General features: G+C 38.5%; 1 protein-coding gene across 8 annotated transcripts in view; it reads left to right on the top strand.

Annotated features, from left to right (window-relative positions):
* gjc2 (gap junction protein gamma 2) overlaps positions 1 to 12,859 on the top strand; it is a 147,001-nt gene that overhangs the window by 108,372 nt on the left and 25,770 nt on the right. The window lies entirely within an intron of this gene.

Here is a 12,859-nt window from a genome sequence, read left to right as displayed (position 1 = left end):
TTAAGAGAGAACTGGTATGAGCCAGTTTCTTTTAGCTAACTGCTGAAGACAGAGTGTACTTCAGTTCAAAAATTCCTATTCAGTCCAATTATTCTTTAAGCCCAAGGTTACATAAGTTCAAAATGATTTTTTTAATATATCGTCAATTCCTCATTTCGGTAACTTAATCACAGGTTACCAAACCACAAAATGACAAATGCTATAATTATCAAAAAGTTAAGAAATCTAAAATCTTGTCTTTTTGAGAAAGAAGGTGTCGTTTTCTCCGTGAACTTCTTAGCTGACAATCAGAGCTTGAAATTGTGTGGCAAGACCGTACCAAATAGTTTGTTTGTTGTGAAAAATTATCTATGTCTTTAAAATCATTTATAGTAGCAAGCATCATTGGCTAGGACAACAAGCAAACTAGTGATGAAACTTAAAGCAGCTATGTGGTGATACATACTGAAAGGAAGGGTATAGAAAGACAATATTAAATTAAATGGTACAAAGGACTGAAGTTAAATATTTCAATCTTTTATACGCTTATTTGTGTTCTCTCTTTCTCTTTTTTCCTCTCTCTGCCAAATCACATCACAACTCCAAAATTACCTTGGAATAATATGATAATCCTCATTTTTTTTGTCCACTACCAGCTATCTCTTTAAATCTCTAAATATTCATTTTATAAGGTGCTTAGGATGCTTGGGATCATTGTCCAGCTGTTTCTTCCACCTCCCTCCCTTTTCCCAACCTACCAAACCAAACTTGCCCTGCCTTTTTCTTGTTCTTGCATATTTCCCTAATTTTCTTGCCTCTTTAGCCTATCTCATTCATAGGAACATAGAAAACATACAGCACAATGCAAGCCCTTCGGCCTACAAAGCTGTGCTGAACATGTCCCTACCTTAGAACCACCGAGGCTCTACCCATAGCCCTCTATTTTTCTAAGCTCCATGTACCCATCCAGGAGTCTCTTAAAAGACCCTACCATTTCCGCCTCCACTACCACCGCCGCCGGCAGCCCATTCCACTCACTCACCACTCTCTGCACCACTCACCACATCTCCTCTGTATCTACTTCCAAGCACCTTAAAACTATGCCCTCTCGTGCTAGCCATTTCAGCTCTGGGGAAAAGCCTCTGACTATCCACACGATCAATGCTTCTCATTATCTTGTACATCTCTATCAAGTCACCTCTCATCCTCCATCGATCCAAGGAGAAAAGGCTGAGTTCACTCAACCTATTCTTATAAGGCAAGCTCCTCAATCCAGGCAACATCCTTGTAAATCATTAAACATGTGAACATGTAGATCCACAAGTTTACATGTGGCAGTCAAAGACTGCTTATTCAGGAACTTCAGAGCTAGCAGTACAGCAGTGGGAAAATAAATCTATTGCCATCAACCATTAATCTCAGCTACAACCCTCCCAAAAATGTCTGTTGTATTTCCACAACAGTTTTATGAAATTCATTGCTACCGATTGACTGTTCATTTATTAAGATGGCAGCCCTATTCTCTTGTCTTATGTTCTGTTGTTTTGACCTTATCAGCAGAAACATTCTCCAGTTAAACAGTAGGTGATCAAAGATAGTAGTTTTGGCCATTGTTAAGAATTCAGCTTCCTAGCCACTTCAACGTGGCAAGATTTAATGTACTGTATGCCTGATACTATGTGCAGCATATTAATAAGGCTAATAAGTCTAATTTTAGGGGCTGATTGAACCGGATGATGGGTGATAAGACTGGTGTGTTAGAAAAAAACATTTTTGAATGTTGGAAGCAGAATGATGTATTCTGGAAATGTATAATTAATACTATTAAGCATGGCTGGAAGTGCTTGGTTGAATTTCTGGAGTAGTATGAAATATTACAAAATAGTCATTTTTAAATTTCAAGCCCAAAAATAAGATATTCAATTGCATAAACATTTAGGGAAGCAGTCAGTTTTTGCATCTTCTTAAAGCTTACTTACTGATTCGTAGCTCAGCCTTCATCCATTATTCACAAATTAAATAAAAAAATTATCACATTATTCATTTAAAACTAAAAGCATATTTCAACCTTGAGTGTGTCTATAAGTACCTCAAGATTTCCCTCATTTCATTGGTATAGCTGATGTCCATAGATTAATAGCTATGCATAACCAAGGTGATGTGCTTTTAGATGCATGCCTATATAGAGTCATAGCATGCTCCATCATCATCATCATCATCATCACCATCATCATCATCATCAGGTGCCATGCCCAGTTTGACCTTTGACTGCCATGGTCCACACACTCCTGTTTTGGGTCAAGTGGATTAATTCATTGGTATTCATTTCCAATTCTCTGGCTGCTGTCTCCATCATCATTTGTCTTTGTCTTTCTCTTGCTTTCTTCCCTTCAAGCTTTCCCATAATTACCGTGCATTCTAACTCCTCTTTCCTAATCACATGTCCAATGAAGTTACATTGCCTTTTTATGATCTCAAACATTATTTCTCTTTTTGTGTTTGCCCTGTTCATGACATCCTCGTTAGATATTTGTTTCGTCCATGATATTCTTTGCATCCTCCTCAAAAACCACATCTCTGCTGCTACAATTCATTTCCTCATGTTACTAGATATTGTCCAACATTCTGAGCCATATAACGTAACTGGATAAACATAACATTTCAGTACTCTGAGGTGGGTTGTCATGCCTAATTTAGTATTGGTCAGTATACTGTTCATTCTTGTAAAGGTATCTTTTGCCATCCCTATTCTTCTTTTGATGTCCAACTCGCACCTGCCATCTGATGTCACTCAGCTTCCTAAGTAGCAAAAGTTCTTTACTTGTTTTATGTCTTCCCCATTTATTCTCAGCCTGCAGATAGGATTCTCCTTCTTTTTGGATATTAACATACATTCAGTTTTGTTTGCAATTGATAGATAGACCTATTTTTGCACTTTCTTCAACAATTATATCAATTAAGTTTTGTAGTTCTTCCTCCATACTTGCAGTTAACACAGTGTCGTCTGCATATCTGAAATTATTGATGTTTTCACTGCCAACTTTGATTCCCAAGATGTCTCTTACTTTTTGTAATATTGTTTCACTGTACACATTAAATAAATCAGGGGAGAAAACACACCCTTGTCTAACGGCTCTCTTGATTTTCGTAAACTGACTCACTTCTCCATCTATTCTTACAGCAGCAGTTTGTTCCCAGTACAGATTTCTGATTAGCCGGAGGTCTTTTGAATCTAGATCAAGAGTTTCCTGTAATATTTCAAATAACTAATTGTGCTTCGCTTTAGCAAATGCTTTTGTGTAGTCGATAAAACAAACAAACAAATCTTTTTGCACTTGAATAGCTTGTTCTGATAGTATCCTTAACATCAGTATTGCATTTCTTGTACCTTTGTCTTTCACAAAACCACATTGTTCTTTGCCTGTTTCAGCTTGTATCTTACTTTTAGCTCTTGTCATCAAAATTCTTCGAAGTATCTTGGTGATATGACTCATTAAACTTATGGTCCTATGTAATTCACATTCTATTGCTCCAGGTTTCTTAGGAAGATTGATAAATACTGATTTTTTTCATCACTTCTGGTATTATTCCAGTCTCACAAATGTCATTGATTAAATCAGTATGTCTTTCAATTTGTTCTATTACTAGTTTATCAGGACCTGCTGCCTTTCCTTTCTTCATCTTATTGCTTTATGAACTTCAGATTTTAAAATGCTTGGACCTTCAATGTTTTTTCTTAATTTCTGGTTTTTCGCCTCGATCGTCTTCAAACAATTCCTGAATATACTCAGTCTATCTGTTCATAATCTCATCTTTTTCCATGATAATGGTACCGTCCTTTGCTTTCAAACATCCACCTGAAGAACAGAGGAGCTTTTTACAAGTGATATTCTTGATTTGTTGATGTAGCCTTTTTGGATCAGTAATAGGGATTCTTTCTATTTGCTCACATTCCTGGTTTAACCATTCTTCTTTGGCTTTTTGACATAAGCTTTTAACTTTTTTATCTAAGGAATTATATTCTATAGGATTTGCTTTCTTCCGTCTCCTTTCTTCCAATACAGTTTTGATTTCATCTGTCATCCATTTATTCTTTGTGCTTTTTTCTTTCTTTTCTAATCTTTTTATTGTTATACCAAAAAAAACGAGTACATTGAAGTAACAATGTCTCAAAAAAGTCATTATCTTAAAGATTGAAAAAAAATTTTGTGATAACAAAAAAAACCTACTAAGCAGAAAAATGAGGGGGAAAAAAAGAACCCATTAGGTGTACAACCCTGGAGTCATGTGTCATACAAAAAGCTTCTAAAAATAAACATCAAACCACCACCAAGAAAAGAAAATATACTAAAAAATTTACAATTAGATCAGATCGTGGAAAAATTCTATCAATTAGCTCAAATGATAATAACAAGCAAATGAGCCCCATCTTTTCTCAAAATCAAATAAAGGTTCAAAGGTTCGACTTCCAATTTTCTCCAAACTAAGATATAGCATCACTTGAGAGAACCATTGTGACAAAGTGGGAGCTGATGTATCCTTCCACTTCAACAAAATGGCCCTCCTAGCTATCTGTAACAAATGCAATAACATGTTGGTCAGACACAGAAATACCATGAATATTTTGAGGAATTATTCCAAAAAAGCACAGTTAATTTATTAGATTGTAGGCAGGTGATGGGGCAAATTTGTAGCCGTTGGGATGAGTTGCAGTGCAATAAAGTTGCAGTGAAATCAAAGCAAAAAGTATCAAATACTGGTCTTAAGGTGTTGTACTTAAATGCACGCAGCATAAGGAATAAGGTGGATGATCTTGATGTACAGCTACAGATTGGCAGGTATGATATTGTGGCCATCACAGAGACCTGGCTAAAGGATGCATGTCTCTGGGAGCTGAACGTCCAAGGATACACGGTGTATCGGAAGGATAGGAAAGTAGGCAGAGGGGGAGGCGTGGCTTTATTGGTAAGAAATGATATTAAGTCATTAGAAAGAGGTGATATAGGATCAGAAGGTGCAGAATCTTTATGGGTTGAGCTAAGAAATAGCAGGGGTAAAAGGACCCTGATGGCAGTTATTTATAGGCCCCAAACAGCTGCAGGGATGTGGACTACAAATTACAACTGGAAATAGAAAAGGCTTGTCAGAAGGGCGGTGTTATGATAATTGTGGGGGATTTTAACATGCGAGTAGATTGGGAAAATCAGATCAGCACTGGACCTCAAGAGAGAGAATTTATAGAATGTCTGCGAGATAGCTTTTTAGAACAGCTTGTTGTTGAGCCTACTAGGGGATCGGCTGTACTGGATTGGGTATTGTGTAATGAACCGGAGGCGATTGGAGAGATTGAGGTGAAGGAACCCTTAGGAGGCAGTGATCATAACATAATTGAGTTCACTGTGAAATTAGAAAAAGAGAAGCCGAAATTTGATGTGTCGGTATTTCAGTGGAGTAAAGGAAATTACAGTGGCATGAGAGAGGAACTGGCCAGAGTTGACTGGAAAGAGACACTGGCAGGAAAGACAGCAGAGCAGCAGTGGCTGGAGTTTATGCGAGAAATGAGGAATGTGCAAGACAGGTATATTCCAAAAAAGAAGAAATTTTCGAGTGGAAAAAGGATGCAACCGTGGTTGACAAGAGAAGCCAAAGTTAAAGCAAAAGAGAGGGCATACAAGAAAGCAAAAATTAGTGGGAAGAGAGACGATTGGGAAGTTTTTAAAACCTTACAAAAGGAAACCAAGAAGGTCATTAAGAGAGAAAAGATTAACTGTGAAAGGAAGCTAGCAAATAATATCGAAGAGGATACTAAAAGCTTTTTCAAGTATATAAAGAGTAAAAGACAGGTGAGAGTAGATATAGGACCGATAGAAAATGATGCTGGAGAAATTGTAATGGGAGATGAGGAGATGGCAGAGGAACTGAACAAGTATTTTGCATCAGTCTTCACTGAGGAAGACAGCAGTATACCGGACACTCAAGGGTGGCAGGGAAGAGAAGTGTGTGCAGTCACAATTACGACAGGGAAAGTACTCAGGAAGCTGAATAGGATAAAGGTAGATAAATCTCCTGGACCAGATGGAATGCACCCTCGTGTTCTGAAGGAAGTAGCTGTGGAGATTGCGGAGGCATTAGCGATGATCTTTCAAAAGTCGATAGATTCTGGCATGGTTCCGGAGGACTGGAAGATTGCAAATGTCACTCCGCTATTTAAGAAGGGGGCAAGGAAGCAAAAAGGAAATTATAGACCTGTTAGCTTGACATCTGTGGTTGGGAAGTTGTTGGAGTCGATTGTCAAGGATGAGGTTACAGAGTACCTGGAGGCATATGACAAGATAGGCAGAACTCAGCATGGATTCCTTAAAGGAAAATCCTGCCTGACAAACCTATTACAATTTTTTGAGGAAATTACCAGTAGGCTAGACAAGGGAGATGCAGTGGATGTTGTATATTTGGATTTTCAGAAGGCCTTTGACAAGGTGCCACACATGAGGCTACTTAAAAAGATAAGAGCCCATGGAATTACGGGAAAGTTACATACGTGGATAGAGTGTTGGCTGATTGGCAGGAAACAGAGAGTGGGAATAAAGGGATCCTATTCTGGTTGGCTGCCGGTTACCAATGGTGTTCTGCAGGGATCAGTGCTGGGGCCGCTTCTTTTTACATTGTACATCAACGATTTAGATTATGGAATAGATGGCTTTGTGGCTAAGTTTGCTGATGATATGAATATAGGTGGAGGGGCCGGTAGTGCTGAGGAAGCAGAGAGTCTGCAGAGAGACTTGGATAGATTGGAAGAATGGGCAGAGAAGTGGCAAATGAAGTACAATGTTGGAAAGTGTATGGTTATGCACTTTGGCAGAAAAAATAAACGGGCAGACTATTATTTAAATGGGGAAAGAATTCAAAGTTCTGAGATGCAACGGGACTTGGGAGTCCTCGTACAGGATACCCTTAAAGTTAACCTCCAGGTTGAGTCGGTGGTGAAGAAGGCGAATGCAATGTTGGCATTCATTTCTAGAGGAATAGAATATAGGAGCAGGGATGTGATGTTGAGGCTGTATAAGGCGCTGGTGAGACCTCACTTTGAGTACTGTGGGCACTTTTGGTCTCCTTATTTAAGAAAGGATGTGCTGACGTTGGAGAGGGTACAGAGAAGATTTACTAGAATAATTCCGGGAATGAGAGGGTTAACATATGAGGAACGTTTGTCCGCTCTTGGACTGTATTCCTTGGAGTTTAGAAGAATGAGGGGAGACCTCATAGAAACATTTCGAATGTTAAAAGGCATGGACAGAGTGGATGTGGCAAAGTTGTTTCCCATGATGGGGGAGTCTAGTATGAGAGGGCATGACTTAAGGATTGAAGGGCACCCTTTCAGAACAGAAATGCGAAGAAATTTTTTTAGTCAGAGGGTGGTGAATCTATGGAATTTGTTGCTACGGGCAGCAGTGGAGGCCAAGTCATTGGGTGTATTTAAGGCAGAGATTGATAGGTATCTGAGTAGCTAGGGCATCAAAGGTTATGGTGAGAAGGCAGGGGAGTGGGACTAAATAGGAGAAAATGGATCAGCTCATGATAAAATGGCGGAGCAGACTTGATGGGCCGAATGGCCCACTTCTGCTCCTTTGTCTTATGGTCTTAATTTTAAGTGCTTTAGAAATTGTTTAAAAAAACCGACTTCCAGAACTGTTCCAATATAGAACAAGACCAAAACACGTGTCAGTGTAGCTATCTCAGTTTTACATCTATCACAATGACTATCAACATTAGAAAAGATTTTAGAAAGTCTCTCCTTTGTCAAATGATAACGATGTACAATTTTAAATTGAATCAATGGCTAGCACAAATTGAAGAAGAGTTAACCAACTTCAAAATCCGCATCCAATCCTCCATCATAATAGTCAAATTAAGTTCCTTTTCCCAATCCTGTTTAATCTTAGATAAAGGATGCTTATCCCATTGTAATAATAAATAATAAATTCTTCCAATAGAACCCTTGATCGAAAGATTCATTCTCATAATAGTACCTAACAGGTCAGCCTCCAATATGTAAGGAAAATTACTTAAATATTTTTGTAAATAATGTCTAACTTGAAGGTATTGCAGCAAGTGTGAGTATGAAAGAGAATATTTATCAATTAATTGTTCAAAAGACATCAGTCTATCTTCTTTAAATAAATCCAAAAAATAATTAATACCTTTATTTTTCCAAAGTAAAAAAAAATTGGATCGCTCAAAGAAGGCTTAAAAAAGTAATTTTGATAAATTAAACTACAAAATTTAAATTTTTTAATCTTTGTGCTTTTTACTTTTTTAGGAATCACTGACTTTGCTGATTCTACCAAGGCATCCTTTAAAGGGTTAAATTTCATTTCTACATGATTGCTATCATCTTCAACAGATTCTATTTCTAGACTTTGAAATCTATTCCCTACTTCAATTGTAAATTTTTGTCTTAATTTTTCTTCTTTAATTAATTGCAAGTAGTCAAGGGATTGTTCAGGTTTTTGCTTCTTTAGTTTTTTAAGTTTTACTTTTACATGACATACTACTGGGTTATGGTCACGATTACAGTCTGCACCTGGATATGTTTTGCATTGTGTCATTGAGTTTCTAAATCTTTGCTTTATAGTAATAAAGTCAATTTGATTTCTAGTGTTATCACCTGGACTTTTCCAGGTCCACAAGCAGCTTGGATGATCTTTAAAGTAGTTATTCATAATGACTTGATTATTCATCTTGCACCATTCTACCCATTTCTCACCTCTTTCATTTCTTTCCCCTAGTCCAAATTTTCGTATGGTATTTCCATCAGCACCTTGTCCTACTTCAGCATTTAGATCTCCCATGACAATAACAATATCTTGAGATTTGCATCCATTCTTTGCTTGTTCAAGCTCTTCATAGAATTTATCTATATCCTCATTTGTTCCATCTGTTGGTGCATATACCTGTATAATTGTTAAATCAAATGGTTGTCCTCTGAATCTAACAAGGAGCACTCTTTCTGATATTGCCCAATGTCCTAAAACACATTTTGCCATGTTTTCATCCATAAGAATTCCTACTCCATTAGTATGGGATGTTCCACAAGAATAAACTAGTGTTTTATTTCTATTCTGACATGTTCCAGCACCTCTCCAACAAAATTCGCTAATTCCCATGATGTTAATCTTTAGTCTTTCCATTTCATTTATCACACTGTCCAATCTTCCTGCTTGAGATAGGGTTCTTACTTTCCAAGTGGCAATAATTTTCTTTTGTGTTACTTGAATTATATGAGCAGTAGCTTGATGACGGTCGGGGATCCCCTGCTGACCGGAATCAACCCTACCAAGCGAAACGTCTTCGGAGTTGTCTTCAAGATCCTCTTGACGCTGTTGTTGTACAATACAATTTGTGAATTTGACCATGGTTTTCTTAGCAAATTGCAATGGTGGTTTGCTGTTACCTACCGTTGGGTGAACTAAAGAAATCACCATTTCTCTTTCCAAATGTTCATCCGCCTGTACTATAGCCATTGACATTTGAGGTCGTAGCTCATCCACCTTCTCCGTCATAAGTTCAGTTACTGAACCTGCCGGATATGCCATTGGCCTTCGCTCGTATCCTGAGCAGGAACCCTTGCAGGTGCTACTGTTCCGGGTCAGAGTGGCCCTGGGAGCAATGTATGACTAAGGAGTAACTCCACTTTCCCCAAAGCTCTGAAAGTTCCCAATCAGAGCCTCATCACCGGTTGCAGTTTAGAGTCATACCCAAGACTGAAATTCGGAAACTACCCTCGCCTCTGTCTGTTTATGCCAAAGCCTGTTGAGCCAAAGCCGTCCCACTCTGATGATGGCCGCTTCGCTGGACGAAACTTCTTTTATAGTGTGCTAGCTGACCGACTGTCTTCAGCTCCTCCGCTCCAAACTGATTGGCCATTTTTAAAAAAAAACAACTGAAAAAGCCCGCGATTCCTCTCCTCCTCAGCTCTGACAATTGCCGCCTCGCTAAACAGAACTTCTTTGATGTACTATGTTGCTGCTGAAAAACAACGAATTTCACGCCATGTAATTCAGTGATAATCAACCTGATTCCAAGTTACCGCCAGAGCAGGCGACCTTGTCCCCAGTGAGTTTCCTGGATAGAACACTACAGTGCAGAAATAGGGCCTTTGGCCCATCTAGTCTGTGCCAAACCATTCTGCCTAGTCCTATGGACCTGCACCTGGACTATAGTCATCTATACCTTCCCATCCATGTACTTACCTAAATTTCTCTTAAATATTAAAATCAAACCTGCATCTGCTATTTCTACCGGCAGCCCGTTCCACATTCTCACCACCTTTTGAGTGAAGAAGTTCCCCCTCATGTACTCCTTAAGTATTTCATATTTCACCCTTAACCTATGACTTCTAGTTCTAGTTCTCTGACTGAAAGGACGAGATTGACCACACAATAGTACAAAAGAAAATAAAAACAACAGGTGCATCTACAAATGTAGCAGATAACCCATACAGGTCTTCTCAGGTTTCAGCTATGTGACATTCCTGATCATTGTTTATAACCCTTTGGAAATGAACTAAACCATTACGCTGTAAAAGGAGCATGTGCAATTGTAGAATAAAACAGCCATCAGTGGCCCTCACTGACTCAGTGTGTGAGTCTGTTCAGCACTCTTATCTCTGCTCAGCTCATTTGCGGCTTTGGAGTCAGGGATGGGTTAAGAAGGCTTGTGGAAATTTCCAGTTCCTACCCAGCAGATGTTGCTTGCAGTCCTGCAGAAGCTGGCAAATCCACCATACCAATCTCCCATGTGCTTGTTCATATGTATGGGCAATTCATAGGTTGGACATTTGTAACTGGGGGAGGACCTGTACACTAAAAATTTTAAACAAACCTATCACTGGAGTTCAGTTGAAGAGTTTGTGTTGTAGCTTTAAGTAGTCAAATACACAAGAGGTTTCCTTCATATGAAGGTTTAATTAAAGCAATTGTGCAAGTGAATATTGTTAAAATTGCATAAGTTTGAGCTGGAAAAAAATTAATATGCATAGAGATGACAGAATAGAGGGAGGGAAAGTGATACTCATGGAGGAAATTAGATACCAGAAATAGTATTTAAGTTGAAACTTCATTTATCGGAGTCCCATGAATGTTTTGTACAGCTGTAAACAGCTTTTCTTCGTATCTCCAGCTGTTGCTCTCTGATGCTTCCACAAAAGCAAAATCCAGCTAATTCTGGTATTCAAAAATGAAAACTGAAAATGCTAGATTTACTCAGCAGTTAAGGTAGTATCTTTGTAGGCAGAGTTAATGTTTTGTATTGATGTCCTTTCATTGAAAATTAGTTAAGTTAGAAATGAAAATAAGCTGCTTGAGGAAGTGGTAGAGGCACGTATAATTATCACAGATAAAGCAGTTGCTATACCAAGCCATGGAGAACAAGTTGCTTTCTATGATACTTCTATATAAAAAAAAATGGGTGAGGGTCAATGAGTAAGGGTGTCAAATTATTTTTAGCCTCCTGAAGGAGAGATGCTGGTGGCCCTTTATCTCTTCCACCTATCCTCTCCCAGCTTCTTGCTTCATTAGCTTTCCCCTCATCTTTTCCCCTTGCATGGTCTCACCTGTCACTTGCCAGCTTGTACTCTTCCCTTCCCCCCACCTTATTTTGGCTTCTGCCCCCTTCCTTTCCTATCCTGATGAAGGGTCTCTGCCTGAAAAATTGACTGCTGATTCTTCTTCATAGGTGCTGCCTGACTTGCTGAATTTCTCTAACATTTTGTTGCTTTGATGTCAAGGGCATTGACTGTTATAGATAGATAGATATGCTTTATTAATCCCGAGGGAAATTTGGTGTCGTTACAGCCGCACCAACCAAGAATAGAGCGTAAATATAGCAATACAAAAAACCCCAACAGTCAAGCACCAAAATGCAAACTATGCCAGATGGAAAATAGGTCCAGGATCAGTCCACTGGCTCAGGGTGTCTGACCCTCCACGGGAGGAGCTGCACTTTCGATAGCCACAGGCAGGAACGACCTCCTGTGCCGCCAAGTGTTGTATTACGGTGCCTCTGTAATTCAGCACCTTGATCTAATTTTGAAGAAGTGCTATTTTATAGCATGGTTGACAACTCTTTGCATCACTTTCTTAAGATAGGCTATAAAGTGACTTTAAGGGTAATCAGCTAGGTTGAAGTTTTCCTACTTTTATGAACATGACAAAATGCATCAATAGTTTAGATAAATATAATGATGTCACTTCCAGTACACCTTGTTTGTGGCACAGCTCATTTTAGAACACAGGTTTTCAGTCCTACAGCTGGGACCTTGTCTGGTTCCGTTGTCTTTGCGTTATCCACTTCTCATTATTAAACAACATGGCCCTATCTACTGTCCTGATAATGGTTGGTGAATGCAAAACAATTCTGTGTGGTTTAAAGCAGTAACAAGTAGGTTTTAGCTGCTAAGAAAACTGCACTAGCCTTATACAACTTTTACATTCAAAGAGAAATGTATAAAAGTGATTAAAATCTTTTTGAAAATTCACAAATATATATAATTTACAAATGTTCAATAATTTGGCTTAACAAATGAATTCCATTCATTCCCATTGTTGCTCTTTTAAAGCAGTGCTTTAACCCAGTAGATGAACAATCAGACTAATAATAGCGATAGCTGGAATTTAATATGTTAAACCAGTGTGCTTAAAATAGTGCAGTGTGTTTATAATAAATGCATTTGAAACGATTTATATTCATCCCTGTTAAAATAACACAGATGCACCTTCACCAGAATGGTGGTGCCTCTTCAGTAAAACTGCATTTCTCTTTTTAACAGCACTTGCCTGGGTATTCTTTTGCTGACATTTCACTGACATTGAGATAATACAAC

Source organism: Mobula hypostoma, chromosome 3, assembly GCF_963921235.1.
Source record: "Mobula hypostoma chromosome 3, sMobHyp1.1, whole genome shotgun sequence".
Taxonomy (NCBI): domain Eukaryota; kingdom Metazoa; phylum Chordata; class Chondrichthyes; order Myliobatiformes; family Myliobatidae; genus Mobula; species Mobula hypostoma.
Note: the sequence above shows the minus strand (reverse complement) of the source record. Positions and strands in the feature narration are given on the sequence as shown.